Raw genomic sequence first — 27,149 nt, forward strand, 5'->3', positions numbered from 1 at the left:
ATGAGTAGTGGAGTTGAGAGATTTCTTTGGATTTAGGAATACTTTTGCAGGGGACAATACCTTTTATAGTCATTGAGAAGACTAAATTAAATTATATATAATGAAGCAACTTATACTTAAGAGATAGTCACTAAATATTAATTTTTTTCCCTTTTATTTGTTAAATTAGATGATGACATTAAAAATTAGAGAGGAAAAGTGACTTGTCGAAGAATAAGCTGTCCCTCAAGTTAAGATAGTTTGTTTCTGTAACAAATGATTGACATATCTTGGTTTAAATAATAAAGATTTATTTCTCTTGCACTTCAAATGTATTGAGGGTCTGTCTCATGCTATACTCACTCATAAACCCAGGCTGATGCAGTGGTCACTCTCTGGAATTTTGATTATCATTGTGATAGAGGAAAAGAGAGCTCTAGATGGTCTTAAGTAGGTAATTATAGGCTCTAGCCCAAAAGTAAGTAACTCATTGCCACTTTTACTCACAGCTCATTGACCAAAGTTAATCATATGTACCCATTCAACCACAGCAGGGTCAGGAAGTGCTGTCTTAGCATGTGCACAGAAGATGGAAAACTAGGAAAAATTGGTGAATAACATTAATAGTAATTATAGACATGTAATAGGTATTGCAGAGCCAGAATTAGCGCCCTCTAGTTAAAGGCAAGTTTTGATGTTAAAATCACTATTAACACACTTTAACATATTTTTCTAATGAAATAGGAAAAGTTTAATGAAAATGTCTCATTTAGATGTAAGGATCATTAAATTTATAAGGGTGCACAGTGGCAGACAATAAACTTAACACTGAGGAAAATGGAAAATACTTCTTTCTGTTTTTTAACAAAAATATTTTTCCGTAAGTTATTGGGGTACAGGTGGTATTTGGTTATAGGAGTAACTTCTTTAGTAGAGATTTGTGAGAACCTGGTGCACCCATCACCCGAGCAGTATACACTGCACCATATTTGTTGTCTTTTATCCCTCACCCACCTCCCACTCTTCCCCTAAAGTCCCTTCATTGTATCATTCTTATGCCTTTGCATCCTCATACCTTAGCTCCCATATATCAGTGAGAACATATGATGTTTGGTTGTCCATTCCTGAGTTACTTCACTTAGAATAATAGTCTCTAATCTCACCCAGGTCACTGCAAATGCTGTTAATTCATTCCTTTTTATGGCTGTGTAGTATTCATATATATATGAATATATATGTGAATATATATACGTGTGTGTGTGTATGTATGTGTGTGTGTGTGTATATATATATATATATATATATTATATATATATATATCAGAGTTTCTTTATCCATTCGCTGATTGATGGGCATTTAGGTTGGTTCCACAATTTTACTATTGTGAATTGTGCTGCTATAAACGTGCATGTGCAAGTATCTTTTTCGAATAATGCCTCCTTTCCCCTGGGTAGACACCCAGTAGTGGGATTGCTGGATCAAATGGTAGTTCTACTTTTAGTTCTTTAAGGAATCTCCACACTGTTTTCCCTAGTGGCTGTACTAGTTTACATTCCCACCAGCAGTGTAGAAATGTTCCCTGATTGCCGCATCCATGCCAACATCTACTGATTTTTGATGCTTTGATTGTGGACAGGAGTAAGGTGGTATCGCATTGTGGTTTTGATTTGCCTTTCCCTGATTATTAGTGATGTTGAGCATTTTCCCATACGTTTGTTGGTCATTTGTTTATCTTCTTTTGAGAATTGTCTATTCATGTCCTTAGCCCACTTTTTGATGGGATTGATTTTTTTTTCTTACTGATTTGTTTGAGTTCGTGGTAGATTCTGGATATTAGGCCTTTGTCAAATGTATAGATTATGAAGATTTTCTTCCACTCTGTGGGTTGTCTGGTTTACTCTGCTGACTGTTCCTTTTGCTGTGCAAAAGTTCTTTAGTTTATTTAGCTCCCAGCTATTTATCTTTGTTTTTATTGCAATTTCTTTTGGGTTTTTCGTCGAGTTTCTTGTCTAAGCCAATGTCTAGAAGGGTTTTTCCAATGTTATCTTCTAGAATTTTTATAGTTTCAGGTCTTAGGTTTAAGTCCTTAATCCATCTTGAGTTGATTTTTATATAAGGTGAGAGATGAGGATCCAGTTTTATTCTCCTACATGTGGCTAGCCAATTATCCCAGCACTATTTTTGAAAAGGGAGTCCTTTCCCCACTTTATGTTTTTGTTTGCTTTGTTGAAGATCGGTTGGCCATAAGTATTTAGGTTTATGTCTGGATTTTCGATTCTGTTACATTGGTCTTTGTGCCTGTTTTTACACCAGTTCCATGCTGTTTTGGTGACTATGGTCTTATAGTGTAGTTTGAAATCAAGTAGTGTGATGCCTCTAGATTTATTCTTATTGCTTAGCCTCGCTTTGGCTATGTGGCTCTTTTTTGGTTCCATATGAGCTTTAGAGTTGTTTTTTCTAATTCTGTAAAGAATGATGGTGGTATTTTGGTGAGGATTGTGTTGAATTTGTATATTGCTTTAGGCAGTATGGTCATTTTCACAGTATTGATTCTGCTCTCCATGAGCATGGGATATGTTTTCATTTGTTTGTGTCACTGATGATTTCTTTCAGCAGTGTTTTGTAGTTTTGTAGTTTTTTTCTTGAGACAGAGTCTCATTTTGTTGCCCAGGCTAGAGTGCAGTGGCGTGATCTTGGCTCACTGCAACCTCCACCTCCTGGGTTCAAGCGATTCTCCTGCCTCAACCTCCCAAGTATCTGGGACTACAGTCATGCACCCCCATGCCCAGCTAATTTGTGTATTTTTAGTAGAGATGGGATTTTGCCATGTTGGCCCGGCTGGTCTTGAACTCGTGTCCTCAAATGGTCCACCTGCCTTGGCCTCCCAAAGTGCTGCGATTGCAGGTGTGAGCCACTGTGTGCAGCCAATATTTCTTAATATATGAGGCAAGAAATCTAAAATTCAAAGGCATTTCCACATTGTGACAGGGTAGGTCTAATCAAACAGGATGATGCCTAGTACAGAATGTAGTAGCAGGCTCAATGCAGGGAGATGTTATAGAAGTAATAAAGGCATGGACTGCAGCGTAGCTTTGGGATTCAAATCTTGGTTCTGCCTCCTACTAGCTATGTGACCATAAGGAACATAATTAAACTCTGTAAGTCTCAGTTACTCCATCAGTAAAATGAGTAAAATAGCAGTATTGCTTTACAGGATTTCTAGGAGAGTTAAATAGTTCCTGGTAAAATATTCAGTGTAAATTATTTTAAATAATATAGTATTTAAATAAGCATTTAATAATAGGATATACAATTGAATAATAATGATAATTTAATAATGGTAATGTCTTTCTTTTTATTGGGGTCAGAAAGATTATTACAAGATTTAAAAACTGGGAGATGTTCTTCGAGCTGCTAAAATGAGTAGTACTTCCAACTTTTAATTAACTTTCAGTGCAGTAAAGCAAGTCAGAATAGCTTCTAGGAAAGTATATAGACATCTGTTCCCCAGGTCACCAAGGTTTGCACCTGTACTTACCAGCTATGTGAAGATGTGAGAATAGCAAGGGGCTCAATATCTTGCAGGTAATATTTGATGCAAGTGGAGATGTTTTGCCTGAAGAAGACTCAGAGGAGTAAAGTGGGGCATAAGGATCACCTTCAAATATTTGAAAAAATATTTGGGTGACGCCCATGGACAGAGAGGGAAATAATGTTTAGAAAACCTCAAAGAACAATAATTTAGAGTCAATTCCACTGAGATTTCCTGATAAGTGAACAGAGAACCTCTCGATCACCCCTGAAAAATAAGAAATGAGTATTTACCCACCAATTTCTGTCTCCTGTTGTTTGAGGTTTGCTCCTGGGGCAATAACTCCCCTATATCTCTGGCCTATTCTTTCTCATGGGTTGCACAGGCTTCCATGTGTCAGGGAAGGCGATGGAGTAGAAAAATAGACTTATGATGCAACTATCAGCCTGGGTAAGTCAGAGCTTGCACAGGGCCATCCTTCCTAGTTGTAGCTAAAATGAAGTGGGCCAAGGGATTATGATTTGGGAGTACCAGTAGCATTTACTAAAATCTATACAATAAAAAACAGTAACACTAGATAACATCTGTTGAACACTTATTCTTTCCAGGCTCTGTTGTAAGCTTTTACATGTATCAGCACACACAATCTTTACAATACTGCCTATGAGGTAGGCTCTTTGTTTATCCCTGCCATTAGAAGCACATGCAGATTATGGGAATTGTTGAAACTCACATAGTATATCAGTCATTTGGGTTAGGTTATGTTTCAGTAACAAAAATTTCCAAATTTTTGTGGATTAAAATAAAGGTTTATTTCTTGCTCATTCTACATGTCATCAAAGGTTTTCCAGTAGCCTCTGTCCTACATTGATCTCACGTTGGAATTTAGGCTCCAACTGGTGTTTTTATAATTCCCAAAGGAGGATTCCGAAGGGGATCCTACTTAAATTTTCTGTGTAGGAATGACAGAGATCACTTCCATTCACATTTGAGGGCTAAATCCAATTACATGGGAACTCCTACTCCCAAGGAGGGCACAAAGAACCATCTCACCATGTGCTTAGGAGGAGAAAGCCAGAACTACTTGGTAACTAGAATTAATGACTATATGTTGTGCTCCTATGGACATAAACATTCTTTCTTGCAAGCAAAAGACTCTTCTCCCTTCCCTATTGCAGGTACCCCAACATTCCTAGCCCAGTCACAGCTGCAAGTTAAAAATCCAGGATCTCTGGAGAATATCCAGGATGTTCTTTATAACAGAAAATAGAACATTATTCTGTCTGTCACATCCATATAAGGATCCTCTCGTTCCAGAGACCTATAAACCAAAAGGGAAAGTTATTAGTTCCCCACATGGACACTTCCAGCTTCTAATAATACTTTTTTCTTTGCCCATTATCTGGCCCCTAGACAAATGCCATATACTTAGAGTTCTATAGCAATGCTCCACTTTCAGATCCAGTTTTGAGTCAGTAACTTGGACTGGATTTTGCTGAGGTGACAACCCCAAACTCTCAGTGACTTTAAACAACAAAGGCTTTTTCACCTGTGTCAATTGTGGCTGGGAAGGGAAAGTTTTGTGTTACACTGTCTTCATCTGGGATAATATGGAAAATTTCACCACCTGAAGCAGAGTAACAAAACTCCTGGGAAGATGTGACCATGGGGGTGTTGGCTTCTCAATCCTATCTTTCTCAGGGACTTCTCCTTGTGCTTTAACATCTAGTACTGTTTTGGGCAACGAGGATTTACTCAGCAAAGGGAATATAAATAAAGAGGTCTTGTAGCAACTAGATTGGATATAAAGCAACCACATTTGTCAAAGGAATAATTAGGCAAATCATCATCATCTTGTAAGAAAGTGTTTATTTTATAGACACTAACAATATGAACAAATTTTTTCAGAAAGTCTTGTTAGTAGGAACAGAACTTTGATTCAGAGGCATAACATTCCAGTTCTCTTCAGCATTGGCATCCCAGGGAGTTAGGAAATGCTCATGTGACCTTGGATAACAACAATGAAAATAGAGTGTCTAGAACAAGGGGAGTTATCTTCAGTTCTGTTATAGACTGAACAAGACTATGTGCACTAGTTTGAGCAGACAGACACTAGTGGCATTGAGGGTCTTTTCACATATTTATTGGCCATTTTTACATATTCTTTGGAGAAATGTCTATTTGTGTCCTTTGCCCATTTTCAAAAATGTTTTTCCTCCTCACTAAACTGAGAGTATTTTTTATGAAAGCTAAAGTCCGTTTTATGTTCCAAAAATATCAGTGGCATTTGGCTAATCACAGTAATTCTTCCACCCTGATGATCAATCTAGTGTTTTTTAAATGAGGCCTAGTGGGTCTGTACTCTAACATATTTATAGGAGACAAAGGAGAAAGGTCCTTGGTTTAGATTAATTTTTATAGATACATCTGTGTATTTACAGTTTCCCAGAAGCTCAGGGTAAATTTCTGTGGCAAGAGATGTCACATTCACATATCCAGAATGAGAATCATGGGTGGCTGTTGATTTCTTTCTGAACTCTTTGATGGAAATAGAGTCAGTTTCAGCTCCAATCTCAATGCCTTTTATTGATTTAAAACATAGAATGACTAAGGGTGTTTAAAACATTAGCAGATGGAGGCTTTGGTAATTATTTCTTTATGAAAGTGGATACCTGAGTTGCATCTAGAATATACAGTTTGCTCTGTAGATCAGAATGTGACTCAGTAAAGTCCTCCTCGCTAGTGGTATGATTTAAAAGGAGAAAAAAGCCTCCACTGTCTAAAATTTCCTGCCCCAGTCATGCTTAAAATCTTACTATTTCTTTAAGCATCTCTTCTCTGTGAGGGAAAATCATCGTCAACAATGCCAGCTTCCATGATCGACTGGCACTGAGCTAAGTGTTTTGTTTGAATTCTCTAATTTAATCCTTACAACAACCCAAAGAGGGAGAATTTTTATTACCCACATTTTACAATGAGAAAAGCCAAGATTTAGAAAGGTTACATGCTTCACAGACTCACACAGTTAATTATCATCAGTGCCACAGGACTTGTACAGGACTTGACCTCTTGCTGTCTGAATGCAGAGACTTTGCAGTGAGTTGTGGCTCAGAATCACCATGTAACAAAAGCTATGCTATTTTCACATGAATTACTGAGCCATGCATTTCGGGGGTACCTACCTTTAAACAGAGTATTCCTATCGATAAAATATATTCACCCAAGGATCAGTCCATAGCTGACATGTACTCAGTTCTGGGATTCACAATGTTAGGGACTTTTCCATTTAAATTACAAAATAAAATTTTATGCACTCAAGTTAATATAACTTGTCGAAGTATTTTTGCACTGAAGTATTTACACCAGAACAGGTTGTAAATATACACAGATTGTTCTGGTATAAATTAGCTCACAGGATAAAGTAAGCAGCAATTTTTTATATTAGTATTATTTATATAATAAGGTTACCTATAGATAACAGCAGTGTGCCAAGCCTGGTGAAAGGTATTTTGAATAAAAATAGTCAGTATATTTATGACTTAGAGAGACAGACTAATCAACTAATTGTATAACAATGTAAAACTATAGCGGGGTCATACAAGAGAGGTACTTTATTAGGAATGCTATGAGATGTGATCTAGAGCAGAGATCAGAGAGTAGAAACTCACAACATGAAGTATTGGAGGTGAGGGTTGGAAGAGGAGCATTCCAGGCAAAGCAAAGAGTGTGTGCAAACGTCCAGGGAGGGAAGAGAGGTTGGTACCCATGAGGAGGAGGTGTGGAGGCCACTGTGAGGCAGGAGAATAGGGTCTGGAGGCAGAGAACCTAAGGCCTATTCGTGCTGACTTCCTAGAACTAAATCAAAAAGGAAAACCCCAACTTTCCATGCCTAAGTATCAAAAGGACCAGAGGTTATGCCCTTTGCAACTCCCTTTTTTCTGCATGGCAGATGAAAAACTGAAAGTACCTCTGATTGGTCTCCTCCCACAACCAATCAGGCTAGTCTTGGGCCAAGTCTTTATTTGCAGAGGAGTATTACTTTGTGACTTCACTTCAGCCTCTGATTGGTCACTTTCCACAAGCAGTCAGACTGATTGTAGGCCACTACTTAATTTACACAGGGTGTACACCAAGTAACCAGTGGGAAACCTCTAGAGGATTTTAAGCCCCAGAAAATTATGTAACTGGGCTCTTAAACACCTATGCTCGGTCAGGCTCCCACCTTGAGGAGTGTACTTTTGTTTTCAATAAATCTAAATCTCTGCTTTTGTTGCTTCATTCTTTCCTTGCTTTGTTTGTGCATTTTGTCCAATTCTTTGTTCAGGATGCCAAGAACCTGGACATCCTCCACAGGTAACAACTGAGCCTGGGGAGCATGCTGTGAGAGCAGGACCATGCAGAGACTTGTAGGCCACACCAAGGCCTTTGCTTTTGTTTCCCTTTGCTATTAAAGGAGCCAAGGAAACATTTTAAGAAAGGGAAAGACATGATTTTCAAAAAGATCCCTCTTGGCTGCAGGGAGAAAATGAATGGAGGTAGGAAAGATGAGGAGATATAGGCTATTTCACTAGTCTAAATAAGAGATAACAGTCCCTTGGGCTTAGATAGTGACAGTAGTGATGGTGGGAGGAAATAGAAATATAAAATAAAGGCAGCAGGACTGCCAAATGTCTAGGCCTTACACTTACTGGCTGTGTGACCTTGAGCAGATACTTAGCCTCTCTGAGTCACTATTTCTACACCTGTAAAAATTGGAGCAACCTTCAGCTGACAAACAAGTTGAGCAAAGTTTCAGGATAAAAAAAATCAATGTAAAAAAATTACCAGCATTTCTAAACACCAACAACAGCCAAGCCAACAGCCAAATCAGGAACACAATAGCATTCACAATTGCCACAGAAAGAATAAAATACCTAGGAATTCAGCTACCTAGGGAGGTGAAAGATCTCTGCAATTAGAATTACAAAGCACTGCTCAAAGAAATTAGAACACAAACAAATGGGAAAAAAAATCTATGCTCATGAATAGCAAGAATCAATATCATTAAAATGGCCACATTGCCCAAAGCAATTTACAGATTGAGTACTATTCCTATAAAACTACCAATGATATTCTTCACAGAACTATAAAAAACTATTTTAAAATTCATATGGAATAAAAATGAGCCCAAATAGCCAAGCAATCCTAAGCAAAAAGAGCAAAAATGGAGCCGTCATGTTACCTGATTTTAAACTATACTACAAGACTACAGTAACCAAAACAGCATAGCATGAGTACAAAAACAGTTAAATCAATGAAACAGGACAGCCCAGACATAAGGCTGCACACCTACAACAATCTGATCTTTGACAAAGCTGACAAAAACAAACAACAGGGAAAAGACTCCCTATTTAATAAATGGTGCTGGTATAACTGGCTTAGCCATATGCAGAAGATTGAAACTTTCTTACATCATATAAAAAAATCAACTCAAGATGGATTAAAGACTTAAATGTAAAACTCAAAACTATAAAAACCCTGGAAGACAATCTAGGCAATACTATTCTGAACATATTGGGAAAGATTTCATGACAAAGACACTGAAAGCAATTGCAAAAAAAGCAACAATCAGCAAATGGAATCTAATTAAACTAAAGAGTTTCTGTACAGCAAAACAAACTATCAACAGTGAGCACACAACCTGCAGAATGGGAGAAAATATTTGTAAACTATGCATCTGACAAAAGTCTAATATCCAGCATCTATGAGGAACTTAAATTTACAAGAAAAAAACTTCATTAAAAAGTGGGCAAAGGACATGAAAAGACATTTTTCAAAAGAAGACATAGACGTAGCCAACAATCAAGAAAAAAAGCTCAACATCACTAATCATTAAAGAAATGCAAATCAAAACCACAGTGAGATGCTATCTCATACTAGTCAGAATGGCTATTAAAAAGTCAAAAATAACAGATGCTGGCAAGGTTGCAGAGAAAAGGGAACACATATACACTGTTGGTGGGAGTATAAATTATTTCAACCATTGTGTAAAACAGTGTGGCAATTCCTGAAAGAGATAAAGACAGAAACTACCATTCGACCCAGCAATCTCATTAGTGGGTATATGCCCAGTGGAATATAAATTGTTCAATTATAAAGACACATGCATGTAAATGTTCATTGCAGCACTATTCACAATAGCAAAGACATGGAATCAACCTAAATGCCCATCAATGAGAGATTGGATAAAGAAAATGTGGTACAAATATACCATGGAATATTATGCAGACATAAAACAGAATGAAATAATGTGCTTTGTACGGACATGGATGGAGCTAGAGGCTATTATCCTTAGCAAAATAACGCAGGAACAGAAAACCAGTACTACATGCTGCCACTTGTAAATGGGGGCTAAATGATGGGAATTCGTGGACACGAGGAAGGGAACAACAGACACTGGGGCCTTTTTGAAGGTGGAAGATGGGAGGAGGGAGAGAACAGTAGAAATAAATAGGCTTAGTGCCTGAGTGACAAAATAGCCTGTACAACAAACCCCTATGACACTAGTTTACCCAAATAACAAACCTGCACACATACTCCCAAACTTAAAATAAAAGTTTTAAAAAATGGGGCAATAACAATATCTACTTCAAGGTCACTACAAATGAATATATACCTGGCACACAGTAAGTGCTTGATAAACATTACAGTAGTAATAGTTGCATTTTCAATTTTGAAATAAAGGAGCAAAAATTGACTGGGATGAAAATATTTTCAATAACCATATTCATAGAAGTAGAATTCTTGAGTCAAAAAGATAGGATTAAGAAAACTAATCCTAATATACGGTTGTCCTTGTTATCTGTATTGGATTGGTTCCAGGACCCTAGTGGATACCAAAATTTGTGCATGCTCAAGTCTTTTATATAAAATGGCATAATATTTGCATATAATATATGCACATTATCTCATATACTTTAAATCATCTCTAGATTACTTATAATACCTAATACAATGTAAATGCTATGTAAATGGTTGTTTTAATGTTTTGTTTTTTAATTTGTGTTATTTTTCATTGTATTTTTTTGTAATATTTTAGATCTATCGTTGATTGAATTAAATGATGTGGAACCTCTGGATATAGAGGGGCAACTGTACTTCTTTTTAACGCTTCTTTTAAAGCATGTCTTAGAGATATTAGAAAAGTTAAATTCATCTTTCACAGTTTAGTTCTCCTAAAAGGACTATTCAAATTTACAGTTTTACCAAAAGGACTGAGAGTGCATAAGCCCTTAAACCTTAAACCCTTGACAATGCTGGGCCTCATCAATTTTTCCTTTTTGAGGTACAATATTGTCATCTTAATTTGGTTTAAAGTTGACTATTATTTAATGTTTCATGGTCAATTTTTATTTTTTTATTTGAAACACCTTTTCACACAAATTGTCCTGAGTAAATAATAAATAAATAGAAAACTAGACTTTTGACAACATCATAAAGAACAGAGAATAAAAGATACCATTCCAGGCTGGGCGTGATGGCTCACACCTGTAAGCCCAGCACCTTGGGAGGTCAAGGTGGGCAGATCCTTTGAGGTCAGGAGTTCGAGAACAGCTTGGCCAACATAATGAAACCCTGTCTCTATGGAAAATATGCACATTAGTGAGGCATGGTGGTGCATGACTGTAGTCCCAGCTATTTGGGAGGCTGAGACAGGAGAATTGCTTGAACTCTTGAAGGGAAAATATTTAAGAGAGAGTGGAGACCATTGAGGGATACTGGAAAGGATTACAAACCAGACAAAGATGAATGCATGTCTCACTACTCAAGTGTCTGCTGCAGACCAACAGCATCAGCATCATGTGGGAGCCTGTTAGACTTGCAGAATCTTATGCCTAGCTCAACCTCCTGAATCAGAGTGCACATATCTGCAAGACTCTCAAGAGATTGGTTTGCACATGAAAGTGTGAGGACTGCTGGATCAGATGACCTCAATAGTTCTTTCTGAACTGATATGATCCTGTGAGTCTAGGAACTGTATCCAAAGCAGAGAACTTGGGCACGATGTCAGGGGAACAGAACCTATTTAACTGGCAAGGCTGTTAGAGTTTTTCAGACTACTCCAGTCATTCTTGCATCAATTCTCAGAGGTACTTGAGGTGATACTGGAAGAAATAGATGTTGTTTAATACAGGATCAATTTTGAGCTGTTGACTCTCAGAGCTGGAAGAAACTCAGGGATCATCTAATTTGCAACTTTATTTTATATAAGAGGAACTGAAGGTCAGAGAAGGACAGTGACCTATCCCAGGTTAAAATAAGAATTGATGACTTTTTCCTACCTTAATTTCTGCCTAGGCTGGTTCATTCTCTCTCTAGCTCACTATTTCTGTCTCTATCTCTGTCTTTGTCTCTTGTCTTTTTCTCCTTTCTCTCTCTCCTCCCTCCCTCTCTCTTTCTCAATCTGTTGCATGTACACACACACATACACAGCCAAAGTTAAGCAATCTGCTTTGTAAATTGATCTGGTGTCTGTCCTTAGGGCCAAACAGCAAAAGCAAGGAGAGGGGGAAATATAATACTGCAGAAGGAGTCTTTTTCAGTGGTAGCAAAGCAGGCTGCAAGAGTAACATGAACAGGAGCTGAAGTCTGAAGGTATATAAACTAAGAAGTCAGAAGGAACATAAGCTAAGAATGACAAAGGTATATGCTCTTCATTCGTTCTCCCTCAGACTTTTGAGCTGAGGTTTGTCATTGGTTATTTCAATAAAGAATTCAGGGTTATGATTGAGGCTATAGGAGAAAATGAGGAAGAACAGTGGATGGAAGTCCTAATCTCAGCAGTCACAGAGCCCCCATGGAGTTGAGAATCTACTGACAGGACACTCATTTAATCAAATAAACTCTTAACTGGATGTACAATTAAAATTAGAATGTAATTACAATTTATACTTGCGTGATTATAATTGGAATAACTATGATGAAAGAGAAATGCATGAAGACTCAGGGAAAATGTAACGTGGAGATTTGGCCTTGTCTGGCAGAGCAGAGAAGAAGATTGAGTAAGTCGTGAATGTGGTGCTATTAGAGGATATATAGGAGCTAACCAGGTGAAGACAGCCCAGGGAGAAAATTTTAGGAAAAGGTGTCAGTATGAAGAGGTTGCAGTTCTAGCAGAAGCGTGATTCATTTGAGAAACCAAATGAAGGGTAATTTGGCTGGAGTATAGAGAGCAAATGGGAGTTATGTATGGAAAGTGCCTGGAGAGTGGCTTGTAACCATGCAGGATGTTATGAGTCATTTTAAATTTTCTGGTGTTAGCCTAAAAGCAATGTAAAGCTATTAGGTCATAACATGGGAGTGATAGGATGAGTTCTACATTTTGAAACTATGTCTGTAGCTGTAGTATGAACACATTGGAGGGGTTAGGAGTGGATATGAGATATATCTGGAGCCAATTGTAGGAATGTATGAGAAATAAGGGGGGCTTAAACTTGGATTTTGGAGTAGAGGAAAAAGAAGTGGACAGATGTAGGAGAAGTTTAGGAAGGTACAACAGACAAATGTGGTGGTGGATTATATATATGGAGGGTATAGAAGAGAGTGTCAATTATGATTTTTAGGTTTTGACTGCTATAATTGAATGGATGGGGGGCTCATTCTCGTTGATAAAGAACACTAAAAGAGTCTGAACTCAGAGTGAAAAACCATGAGTTTAATTTTGGATGTGCTGGTTGGATATACTTTTGCGACAGCCAGTGTGATAATCCAGGGGAGGTTAGATTAAAAGGCCTAGAATTCACAGGGGAGGCCTAAACCAGAGGTTGTAATGCTTGATACTTTGTAGGAGATAAAACTGTCAGTGTGGGTGAGTTGCCTAGGGAAAGAGAACAGACAAGAAGGTGACCTTGGTTTCCTTGTGAAGTACAATGCAAGGGCTTCTGCTGAGAATTATCAAAGAGGTGAGAGGGAGAGGGGCTTAGGATGAAAGAAAGGTAAGGGGCCAGGGAAATGTTTGAGGAATTGATAATATCAGCAAAAGAGAAACTATCAGTTAGTCATATCAGCAAATGGGAAACTGAGTTAATGGGGAAAAGTTTTAAGTTTATTGGTGACAATAAAGGCCTTCTTTGGGCTGGTCCTCCCCCTTTAGGGGCTTAGGGGCTTAGGATAAAAGAAAGGTAGGTGGCCAGGAAGAACTTTGAGGACTTAGTCATATCAGCAAATGGGAAATAGTCAATTAGTCATATCAGCAAAGGGGAAACTGAGTTAATAGGGAAACATTTTAAGTTTACTGGGGACAATGAAGGCCTGCTTTAGGCTGGTCAAACACTCATTTGGTGAGCGGCCACTGTTCTGGCCCTTGGGATATATGGTGAATAACATGGACTCGCTACTCTTGAGGAGCCTACATGTTAGTGAGGAGAGTGGTGAGTGATGTAGGTACTTTGGCTCCACAAGATAACGGCTATCCCTTAAAAGCATGAATTTATTATTCAAGTACTCTTCCTAATACTGTGATTTCAGCCAGTCACACCTGGCTGCTTGATTAGAGTCATAGGGACAGTAGATAAAGTTTTACAAATAGAGATACAGATTTGCTTGAAAGGCATAATGAAAAAAAAAATCACAGAAATAGAGAAACAATGGAGCTTGAGTTCCATTAAGGGTGTTTTAAATAATCATGGAGATTAAGAGAAGAAAATAGAAGAAAGGGGAGAAATGAAAGATTAACGAACTGGCAGTTACAATGAGAATAATTGAAGAAGCAAACTGGAAGAATAGAAGATTATGATCTCAATGAGATGTATAAATAGGTCATTTTGGAAGTAAAGTAGTCATGACTAAAGGAAAGGTCTAGGGTGTGGTACAATACAGGGTGACCCAGATGAAGTAGAGATTGTCACTAGAGAGAAGATGGCCATGAAAGAGAAAGGTCAGGGTGTTGAATAAATTGCAATTTAGCAAGTAATACTTTTTGAATTGTCTTATATAGCACTGGCTATTCAGGGAGAGACTATCCAAAATAAACATTCCAAGCGTCTTCATAGAGAATGGATCCCAGATAGAGAACATCAGGAGACATGGAAGCTCTTCCTTTCTGCCACAAGTCTGGGTAGAAGTTTTAGATGTGCAGTTTCTGAAGTGACTGGGTGAGATTATGCCTGCTGGATAGAAACAGAAACTGTGAAAGTGCTTTGAAAAATTATAGTCCAGAATATACTGTGGGAAGAAGAGAGCAGCAAGCTGAAATGCCATCAAGCAGTGGTGTTAGGGTTCAGGGAAGGAGTAGTAAGTTGTACTGAGCTATAGAAATTCTGGAGCAGTGATTTTCGTGGTTCAGGCAGGAAGGTAGCAATAAGGAAATCAGTCAGCAGAGAGCTACACTGGCAAGACTCTAGTTATGTTAATATAATGGCTACATCTCAGTCCTAGAATCCAGCAGCACCAGACAAATTGCCCAGCCAGAGGAGTCAGGCACAGAGCAACCAGACACTACATACTTATTGGAACTGGGACATAAGGGCACAATAGGAGTGGCAGCAAGAGGAACCTTATGCTTATTGTCTACTCATTTGTCCATCCATCCATCCATCCATTCATCCATCCAATACACCTTGACCAGTGCCTACCAAGTACAAGGCCTGTGCTGCATGGTGGGAATAAAGAGGTGAAGTAATATCATTGAGTCTCCCCAGTTGATATCATCTCTCTACCCGCAAAAGAGTTTTAGCTCTTTCATTCCTTCTCATTTATTTTCTGCTAGTGGAGAAGTGATAAACTTGGATTCTAAACAAAAATAAAACTCCCCAGTCAGAGATGCACACAACACCAAATGAGTTCCCTTACACTGGCACACTTAAAATCATGGAAAATGTATATGCGGATGATCAAGATGCAATTTATAGTAAACCACAGGTGCCAAGTCTGATGAGAATGTCACAAATTAGCAATGAATGTATCTTTAACATTCAACTTGAAGTCTTGACCTAAGAATATATGTCAATATATTAATATTGCATTGATAAGTACATATAATACATTTCTCTCTCCTAGGGAAATCCTTCTGATAAGGCCAAGATGCAAGCATTTATTCCTTCTCCTTTACCCTTTGGAAGCTCTGCCTTTGTTTATGCCCAGCTCATTATACAGCAGTTGTCTTCATTACCATCTCATGCTTTACGGGTGGGAAAATGTTGCTATGGTGATGCTGGAATATAGGCCTGAACACAGACCAATGTGAACTTATCCTTAGTTAGGGGCAGTAGAGCAGTAAGGAGTTAGCAACAGGAGTCATAAACCTTTTTCCTATATTCCTAACATATATGCTTCAGTGAAGGAGTGTTGGAGTTAATGGAGATGAACCCTTAGCAGCAAATGGAATGGATTCAGGTTCTCACATGGTTGTTTCATTTTACTACAATTAGCCTGTTTTTCATGAACATATTGATGAACATTCCCAGGTTAGCAAATACATAGCTCAGCTCCTTGAAGAGCTGACAATCTTGTTTGTTATTTTCTATTTCACAGTTGTAGACTATACTCCAAGTATCACAAATGGGCACCACTAGTAACAGATAGAACTAGCAAATGTATAGATGGCTTCTTGTAAACCCTTTACTACCTTTAGGAAAGCTCAGATTCATGACCCAGACAGAGTAGTTAATCTGAGTGTTTGTATATAAAATCACAAACTATAGATGTTTCTCAACTTACAATGAGGTTATGGTTTCTACTAAATTTATATCATTTTTGTACCTCGTAAAGTCACAATATTTTATGTTGAGTCATCACTAATTGTGAACTGTCTTTGTTAGAACAGAAGACCCATAGATGTAATCTAAGCTGAAGTTTTCTCTTAGAGATGAGGAAACAAGTCCTAGAGATAGAAGAGTGCCTGTAAGTGACCCAGCAACCAAGAGGCAGGTTGGTTTAGCTGAAATGAGAAGCTGTTTTTCCTTCTATCTCTTTGTCTGACAAATTCTTCTACTAGTTTCTGCTTCTTTAATCAAAGACTTTCAGAGAACCCATCTATTCTTTTCCAATGGGAAGGAAATTAATGGAGGTGGAGATAAATCTGGAGACCCCACTTCCCCACTCCAAATGTTAACCTTGACTTGGTCACTTAAAGTCACTGACCCAAGCCTCCTAATGAAGCATGGCTCACTCTAGAAGGTATTGTCGATGGACCTGAAGCCTTAAGAAGATGAACAGTTTCAGTGCTCAGAACTGGCTTATCAGCAGGTATCCCAGTCAAGCTGACAGCAGGACCTGTTACTCTCTTATCTTTGTTTCTTAGTCTTTCAAATACATCAGCATGCATCATTTGATATATTTCTGTCTTTTCCTTCTAGAGTTCAAGTGTTATTTACAATGAGTCTTTTGTAACTTCACATCCTAAGGATATCAGAGTGTTTTGGGGTACTGCATTAGTTATAATTAAATTAAGCCGTGTGGGTCCCCTAGGAACAGTGGTAAATCTTGGCAGAAATGTTTATCTTTTTATTAATAGAAAGGTTAGTTTTGGTCTTTATGCTACTTATTTATTTATGTATTTTGATTATACTTTATGTTCTAGGGTACATGTACACAACATGCAGGTTTGTTACATATGTATACATGTGCCATGTTGATGTGCTGCACCCATTAAGTCGTCCTTCACATTAGGTATATCTCCTAATTCTATCCCTACCCTCTCGCCCCACCCCACAACAGGCCCTGGTGTGTGATGTTCCCCTTCTTGTGTCCAAGTGTTCTCATTGTTCAATTCCCAGCTACGAGTGAGAACATGTGGTGTTTGGTTTTCTGTTCTTGTGGTAGTTTGCTGAGAATGATGGTTTCCAATTTCATCCATGTCCCTACAAAGGACATGAAAGCATCCTTTTTTATGGCTGCATAGTATTCCATGGTGTATATGTGCCACATTTTCTTAATCCAGTCTGTCACTGATGGACATTTGGGTTGATTCCAAGTCTTTGCTATTCTGAATAGTGCCACAATAAACATGCATATGCATGTGTCTTTATAGCAGCATGATTTATAATCCTTTAGGTATATACCCAGTAATGGGATGGCTGGGTCAAATGGTAGTTCTAGTTCTAGATCCTTGAGGAATCGCTACACCGTCTTCCACAATGGTTGAACTAGTTTACAGTCCCACCAACAGTGTAAAAGTGTTCCTATTTCTCCATATCGTCTCCAGCATTTATTGTTTCCTGACTTTTTAATAATTGCCATTCTAACTGGTGTGAGATGGTATCTCATGGTGGTTTTGATTTGCATTTCTCTGATGGCTAGTGATGATGAGCATTTTTTCATGTGTTTGTTGGCTGCATAAATGTCTTCTTTTGAGAAGTGTCTGTTCATATCTTTTGCCCACTTTTTGATGGAGTTGTTTGTTTTTGTCTTGTAAATTTGTTTGAGTTCTTTGTAGGTTCTGGATATTATGCTAGTTATTTTAAGCAACTGTCAAACCTGAAGATCTTAAGAGCTCCCTGCTAGGGAGGAGACTTAATAAGAACTGTAGTTGAGATGTGGGATAGATCAAGAGTCTTAGAAACAAATGCTGACTCCCTACTGATAGAGAAATCATTTTAAGCTCTCTCAACCTCAACTTTCTGTTGTATAGGTCAGAATTGCATGTCTTGTCAGGATTGTTGTACAGAAGATATGGAATACTGCCAGAGAACTGGATAAGAGACTGACATCTTTTCCAGTCTTCAATGAGCATCTATTTGTGTTGGGACAATATAGGATATATTTTCCCCAGATATATATATATATATATACATATATATAGGATATACCCTCAGTTCAGTTTTTATTGTTTCTTCAAAGGGATTTTATATTTGTAAACTCACTTGACATTCCCACTATCAGGTAAACACGTAAGAGATAACAGACTTGTTCAGGATTACCATGCACATAATTGGGATACCTACATTTTGGTCCTAGCTGGGTTTCAGTCTAGCCCATCTGAACTTGAAAAAGTGATCTTCAAAAAATACAAAATAATGGTGTTGATCCCCAACTTAAAATCCCTTATTTGAGAGTGGTGTGGGACCACCTGCCCATTTCTTCAACCTCATTTTTTTGCCATCATCCCCCTCAACCAAAGCATGTCAGCAACAGAGGAGTCATTCCATTGCGCTGACCTGCTTTTTTTTTTTTTTCCTGCCTCATGGTCATTGCACATGTAGCTCCTTCAGTCTATAATGTTCTTTGCCCTGTGGCTTTGCGGAAATGCCTATTTTTCACATTTCAGTTCTTAGTGTAAGTGTCTCTTGCTTAAAGACTTTCCCCTGAACTCTACCTAAAGCAATATACTATATTATTTTCTGTTTCAGCCTTTGGTTTGGCACCTTAACAGCACTCTGAATTTATGACTTTTTGATGATTTTTTTTTCTCTTGTATTTACCTGTCTTATTTTTTTTTTTTAATGGGATAAATACTTTTATTTTTTGGTTTTTTTAATGGGATAAATACTTTTCTTTTTAATGGGATACTTTTTTTAATTTTTTTTATCTCTGACAAAATAAAGATTTAATTCAGCAAATATCTCATGTGACAAAGAAGATGTTCTATATTAGTTCACAGAGCAATCAGAAAATAATCGTATTCATTAAAAATTAATATTAACATATCCATCTAACAGTATAGCTTCAAAATATATAAAGCAATGATCAACCCACCTGAGAATTTCATTTTAAAAAAATTATTATTATTATTATTTGTTATTATTGTTATACTTTAAGTTCTAGGGTACATGTGCATAACGTGCAGGTTTGTTACATATGTATACTTGTGCCATGTTGGTGTGCTGTACCCATCAAATCGTCAGCACCCATCAACTCGTCATTTACATCAGGTATAACTCCCAGTGCAGTCCCTCCCATCTCCCTCCTTCCCCTCCCCATAATAGGCCCCGGTGTGTGATGTTCCCCTTCCCAAGTCCAGGTGATCTCATTGTTCCGTTCCCACCTGTGAGTGAGAACATGCGGTGTTTGGTTTTCTGTTCTTGCGATAGTTTGCTGATTATGATGGTTTCCAGCTGCATCCATGTCCCTACAAAGGACACAAACTCATCCTTTTTTATGGCTGCATACTATTCCATGGTGTATATGTGCCACATTTTCCTAATCCAGTCTGTCACTGATGGACATGTGGGTTAATTGCAAGTCTTTGCTATTGTGAATAGTGCTGCAATGAACACATGTGTGCATGTGTCTTTATAGCAGCATGATTTATAATCCTTTGGGTATATACTTATTTTTTTATTTTTTTTATTATACTTTAAGTTCTAGGGTACATGTGCATAACGTTTATATCATGTATAACTCCCCAATGCAATCCCTCCCTCCTCCTCCCTCCCCCTGATAGGCCCCAGTGTGTGATGTTCCCCTTCCCGAGTCCAAGTGATCTCATTGTTCAGTTCCCACCTATGAGTGAGAACATGCGGTGTTTGGTTTTCTCTTCTTGTGATAGTTTGCTAAGAATGATGGTTTCCAGCTGCATCCATGTCCCTACAAAGGACGCAAACTCATCCTTTTTGATGGCTGCATAGTATTCCATGGTGTATATGTGCCACATTTTCTTAATCCAGTCTGTCACAGATGGACATTTGGGTTGATTCCAAGTCTTTGCTATTGTGAATAGTGCCGCAATAAACATACGTGTGCATGTGTCTTTGTAGTAGAGTAATTTATAATCCTTTGGGTATATACCCAGTAGTGGGATGGCTGGGTCATATGGTACATCTAGTTCTAGATCCTTGAGGAATCGCCATACTGTTTTCCATAATGGTTGAACTAGTTTACAATCCCACCAACAGTGTAAAAGTGTTCCTATTTCTCCACATCCTCTCCAACACCTGTTGTTTCCTGACTTCTTAATGATTGCCATTCTAACTGGTGTGAGATGGTATCTCATTGTGGTTTTGATTTGCATTTCTCTGATGGCGAGTGATGATGAGCATTTTTTCATGTGTCTGTTGGCTGTATGGATGTCTTCTTTTGAGAAATGTCTGTTCATATCCTTTCCCCACTTTTTGATGGGGTTGTTTGTTTTTTTCTTGTATATTTGTTTGAGTTCTTTGTAGATTCTGGATATTAGCCCTTTGTCAGATGAGTAGGTTGCAAAAATTTTCTCCCATTCTGTAGGTTGCCTGTTCACTCTGATGGTAGTTTCTTTAGCTGTGCAAAAGCTCTTTAGTTTAATTAGATCCCATTTGTCAATTTTGGCTTTTGCTGCCATTGCTTTTGGTGTTTTAGACATGAAGTCCTTGCCCATGCCTATGTCCTGAATGGTACTACCTAGATTTTCTTCTAGGGTTTTTATGGTATTAGGTCTAACATTTAAGTCTCTAATCCATCTTGAATTAATCTTCGTATAAGGGGTAAGGAAAGGATCCAGTTTCAGCTTTCTACTTATGGCTAGCCAATTTTCCCAGCACCATTTATTAAATAGGGAATCCTTTCCCCATTTCTTGTTTCTCTCAGGTTTGTCAAAGATCAGATGGCTGTAGATGTGTGGTATTATTTCTGAGGGCTCTGTTCTGTTCCATTGGTCTATTTCTCTGTTGTGGTACCAGTACCATGCTGTTTTGGTTACTGTAGCCTTGTAGTATACTTTGAAGTCAGGTAGCGTGACGCCTCCAGCTTTGTCCTTTTGACTTAGGATTGTCTTGGCAATGAGGGGTCTTTTTGGTTCCATATGAACTTTAAAGCAGTTTTTTCCAATTCTGTGAAGAAAGTCATTGGTAGCTTGATGGGGATGGCACTGAATCTATAAATAACCTTGGGCAGTATGGCCATTTTCACGATATTGATTCTTCCTATCCATGAGCATGGTATGTTCTTCCATTTGTTAGTGTCCTCTTTGATTTCACTGAGCAGTGGTTTGTAGTTCTCCTTGAAGAGGTCCTTTACATCCCTTGTAAGCTGGATTCCTAGGTATTTGATTCTCTTTGAAGCAATTGTGAATGGAAGTTCATTCCTGATTTGGCTCTCTGTTTGTCTGTTACTGGTGTATAAGAATGCTTGTGATTTTTGCACATTAATTTTGTATCCTGAGACTTTGCTGAAGTTGCTTATCAGCTTAAGGAGATTTTGGGCTGAGACAATGGGGTTTTCTAAATATACAATCATGTCATCTGCAAACAGGGACAATTGACTTCTTCTTTTCCTAACTGGATACCCTTGATTTCTTTCTCTTGCCTGATTGCCCTAGCCAGAACTTCCAACACTATGTTGAATAGGAGTGGTGAGAGAGGGCATCCCTGTCTTGTGCCAGTTTTCAAAGGGAATTTTTCCAGTTTTTGCCCATTCAGTATGATATTAGCTGTGGGTTTGTCATAAATAGCTCTTATTATTTTGAGGTACGTTCCATCAATACCGAATTTATTGAGCGTTTTTAGCATAAAGGCTGTTGAATTTTGTCAAAAGCCTTTTCTGCATCTATTGAGATAATCATGTGGTTCTTGTCTTTGGTTCTGTTTATATGCTGGATTACGTTTATTGATTTGCGAATGTTGAACCAGCCTTGCATCCCAGGGATGAAGCCCACTTGATCATGGTGGATAAGCTTTTTGATGTGCTGCTGAATCGGTTTGCCAGTATTTTATTGAGAATTTTTGCATCGATGTTCATCAGGGATATTGGTCTAAAATTCTCTTTTTTTGTTGTGTCTCTGCCAGGCTTTGGTATCAGGATGATGTTGGCCTCATAAAATGAGTTAGGGAGGATTCCCTCTTTTTCTATTGATTGGAATAGTTTCAGAAGGAATGGTACCAGCTCCTCCTTGTACCTCTGGTAGAATTCAGCTGTGAATCCATCTGGTCCTGGACTTTTTTTGGTGGGTAGGCTATTAATTGTTGCCTCAATTTCAGAGCCTGCTATTGGTCTATTCAGGGATTCAACTTCTTCCTGGTTCAGTCTTGGGAGAGTGTAAGTGTCCAGGAATTATCCATTTCTTCTAGATTTTCTAGTTGATTTGCATAGAGGCATTTATAGTATTCTCTGATGGTTGTTTGTACTTCTGTGGGGTCGGTGGTGATATCCCCTTTATCATTTTTTATTGTGTCTATTTGATTCCTCTCTCTTTTCTTCTTTAGTAGTCTTGCTACTGGTCTGTCAATTTTGTTGATCTTTTCAAAAAACCAACTCCTGGATTCATTGATTTTTTGGAGGGTTTTTTGTGTCTCTATCTCCTTCAGTTCTGCTCTGATCTTAGTTATTTCTTGCCTTCTGCTAGCTTTTGAATGTGTTTGCTCTTGCTTCTCTAGTTCTTTTAATTGTGATGTTAGAGTGTCAATTTTAGATCTTTCCTGCTTTCTCTTGTGGGCATTTAGTGCTATAAATTTCCCTCTACACACTGCTTTAAATGTGTCCCAGAGATTCTGGTATGTTGTATCTTTGTTCTCATTGGTTTCAAAGAACATCTTTATTTCTGCTTTCATTTCGTTATGTACCCAGTAGTCATTCAGGAGCAGGTTGTTCAGTTTCCATGTAGTTGAGCGGTTTTGATTGAGTTTCTTAGTCCTGAGTTCTAGTTTGATTGCACTGTGGTCTGAGAGACAGTTTGTTATAATTTCTGTTCTTGTACATTTGCTGAGGAGTGCTTTACTTCCAATTATGTGGTCAATTTTGGAATAAGTGCGATGTGGTGCTGGGAAGAATGTATATTCTGTTGATTTGGGGTGGAGAGTTCTATAGATGTCTATTAGGTCCGCTTGGTGCAGAGATGAGTTCAATTCCTGGATATCCTTGTTAACTTTCTGTCTCGTTGATCTGTCTAATGTTGACAGTGGAGTGTTGAAGTCTCCCATTATTATTGTATGGGAGTCTAAGTCTCTTTGTAGGTCTCTAAGGACTTGCTTTATGAATCTGGGTGCTCCTGTATTGGGTGCATATATATTTAGGAGAGTTAGCTCTTCCTGTTGAATTGATCCCTTTACCATTATGTAATGGCCTTCTTTGTCTCTTTTGATCTTTGATGGTTTAAAGTCTGTTTTATCAGAGACTAGGATTGCAACCCCTGCTTTTTTTTTTTTTTCTCCATTTGCTTGGTAGATCTTCCTCCATCCCTTTATTTTGAGCCTATGTATGTCTCTGCATGTGAGATGGGTCTCCTGAATACAGCAGACTGATGGGTCTTGACTCTTTATCCAGTTTGCCAGTCTGTGTCTTTTAATTGGAGCATTTAGTCCATTTACATTTAAGGTTAATATTGTTATGTGTGAACTTGATCCAGTCATTATGATATTAACTGGTTATTTTGCTCATTAGTTGATGCAGTTTCTTCCTAGCCTCGATGGTCTTTACATTTTGGCATGTTTTTGCAATGGCTGGTACTGGTTGTCCTTTCCATGTTTAGGGCTTCCTTCAGGGTCTCTTGTAAGGCAGCCTGGTGGTGACAAAATCTCTAAGCATTTGCTTATCTGTAAAGGATTTTATTTCTCCTTCACTGATGAAACTTAGTTTGGCTGGATATGAAATTCTGGGTTGAAAATTCTTTTCTTTAAGAACGTTGAATATTGGCCCCCACTCTCTTCTGGCTTGTAGAGTTTCTGCCGAGAGATCTGCTGTTAGTCTGATGGGCTTCCCTTTGTGGGTAACCCGACCTTTCTCTCTGGCTGCCCTTAAGATTTTTTCCTTCATTTCAACTTTGGTGAATCTGGCAATTATGTGTCTTGGAGTTGCTCTTCTGGAGGAGTATCTTTGTGGCATTCTCTGTATTTCCTGAATTTGAATGTTGGCCTGCCCTACTAGGTTGGGGAAGTTCTCCTGGATGATATCCTGAAGAGTGTTTTCCAACTTGGTTCCATTTTCCCCCTCACTTTCAGGCACCCCAATCAGACGTAGATTTGGTCTTTTTACATAATCCCATACTTCTTGCAGGCTTTGTTCATTTCTTTTTCTTCTTTTTTCTTTTGGTTTCTCTTCTCGCTTCATTTCATTCATTTGATCCTCAATCGCTGATACTCTTTCTTCCAGTTGATCGAGTCGGTTACTGAAGCTTGTGCATTTGTCACGTATTTCTCGTGTCATGGTTTTCATCTCTGTCATTTCGTTTATGATCTTCTCTGCATTAATTAGTCTAGCTGTCAATTCTTCCACTCTTTTTTCAAGATTTTTAGTTTCTTTGCGCTGGGTACGTAATTCCTCCTTTAGCTCTGAGAAGTTTGATGGACTGAAGCCTTCTTCTCTCATCTCGTCAAAGTCATTCTCTGACCAGCTTTGATCCGTTGCTGGCGATGGGCTGCGCTCCTTTGCAGGGGGAGATGCGCTCTTATTTTTTGAATTTCCAGCTTTTCTGCCCTGCTTCTTCCCCATCTTTGTGGTTTTATCTGTCTCTGGTCTTTGATGATGGTGACGTACTGATGGGGTTTTGGTATAGGTGTCCTTCCTGTTGATAGTTTTCCGTCTGACAGTCAGAAGGACTGTCTGTTGGTCTGTTGGAGATTGCTTGAGGTCCACTCCAGACCCTGTTTGCCTGGGTATCAGCAGCAGAGGTTGCCGAAGATAGAATATTGCTGAACAGCGAGTGTACCTGTCTGATTCTTCCTTTGGAAGTTTCCTCTCAGGGATGACTCCACCCTGTGAGGTGTGGGGTGTCAGACTGCCCCTAGTGGGGGATGTCTCCCAGCTAGGCTACTCAGGGGTCAGGGACCCACCTGAGCAGGCAGTCTGTCCGTTCTCAGATCTCAACCTCCGCGTTAGGAGATCCACGGCTCTCCCCAAAGCTGTCAGACAGAGTCGTTCGCGTCTGCACCGCCCCCGCTGCTTCCCCTATTGGACCTCAGCTGTGGGCTGTCCCCAGAGGTGGAGTCTACAGAGACAGGCAGGCTTCCTTGAGCTGCTGTGAGCTCCACCCAGTTCGAGCTTCCCAGTGGCTTTGTTTACCTACTTAAGCCTCAGCAATGGCGGGCGCCCCTCCCCCAGCCTCGCTGCTGCCTTGCGGATAGATCGCCGCAGACTGCTGTGTTAGCAGTGAGGGAGGCTCCGTGGGCGTGGGACCCTCCTGGCCAGGTGTGGGATATATTCTCCTGGTGTGCCTGTTTCCTTAAAGCGCAGTATTGGGGTGGGAGTTACCCGATTTTCCAGGTGTTGTGTGTCTCAGTTCCCCTGGCTAGGAAAACGGATTTCCTTCCCCCTTGCGCTTCCAGGTGAGGCGATGCGTCGCCCTGCTTCAGCTCACGCTGGTCAGGCTGCAGCAGCTGACCAGCACCGATTGTCCGGCACTCCCTAGAGAGATGACCCCAGTACCTCAGTTGAAAATGCAGAAATCACCGGTCTTCTGTGTCACTCGCGCTGGGAGTTGGAGACTGGAGCTATTCCTATTCGGCCATCTTGCTCCACCCACCATTCGCTGAGTCTTCTAACTGCCGGGTATATACTTATTTTATTTGGTCTGTCTATCCTTTTGGGATGTAAAATGTTATGAAAATGGGGACTAGGTCTATTTTATTTATGGTTGTATCTTCAGCACTCAGCACAATTATTCGCACCTATTAAGCACTCAGTAAAATTTGCTAAATGAATAAATAAGTCACTCATTTTTAGCATTTTAGCTCATCATAGGTAAAAGTGTTCAATAACTGTAACTATTTTACTTACTGTCTTAACTTCAAATAGAGAAGGCTCTTCCCTTCTGTTGTTATCACTTTCTGGTCTCCATCAGACATACTTCTTCTCCATTGTCTTTCCTTTTAAATTTTCTCTCTGTCTGCTTGAGTATATGTTCAACTTGGCATGTACAACTTACTAAGCTAATATTTACAGAGATAAGAGCAGTAGGTTGAAATCTGGAAATCTGAGTTCTAGACTTAGATATGCCTTTAGCTTAAAATGTGATCCTGGATAAAGTTAGATGCCTATTTTTGGACCTCAATTTCTCCCATGTTTGTAGTGAAGAGATTGGAATTGATGAGCCATAAAGATATTTTCCACCTAGAATATTATCTAACTTATATTGCTTGTTTATCTTCTGTCAATTAACCTAGGCAGTGTCATAAAATAGCCACTTCTAAAACAGTAGGGGTCATCTGGATTAATGTGTGGGTACATTTATTAAAAAAGAAGTCCCATTAGTTTATATTCATGCTATAAAATTTACAATCCCTACGGAGAAACTAAGCTTCAAAATGTCTTGCCAATGAACAATATATCAATGGCCTTGCTGTGCTGGGTGCTTTCTGGAGTAGCTGGGGAGCCACAAGTGCTGGTGAAAACAGAAGTGAGCTGTGTTATGTTCTCATGTTGTTCTCCATATGCTATGTGTTGTAGGTCTGCCAGAATTTTCTCAGCATGACTCCTCCAAATTTCCTACTTCATCTCAGATTAGACACATTTCAGCCTTGGCAGGAAGGTCTGCATTTAAAGCCAGTTTTGAAGATAGCAAAAATGTTTCACATATACTCAGCGTTTAGTATTCATTACCCTGCACCCAGTGGCAAGACAGAGGAAGTATGGTCTTGTGGCTAAGAGATGAGGACGTGGAGTTAGAAGCCTGGATTTGAATCTGATGTGACTTGGGATAATGACTTAATCATTTAAATATGTGTTTCTTCATCTGTGAGAGATATGTAAAAAGCTTTCAAGTTGATAGGGTGAAATGAAATAATCATGTACATATTTAGCATATCATGTACATATTGGC

This window comes from Trachypithecus francoisi, unplaced genomic scaffold, assembly GCF_009764315.1.
Source record: "Trachypithecus francoisi isolate TF-2019V2 unplaced genomic scaffold, Tfra_2.0 Lachesis_group2, whole genome shotgun sequence".
Lineage (NCBI taxonomy): Eukaryota > Metazoa > Chordata > Mammalia > Primates > Cercopithecidae > Trachypithecus > Trachypithecus francoisi.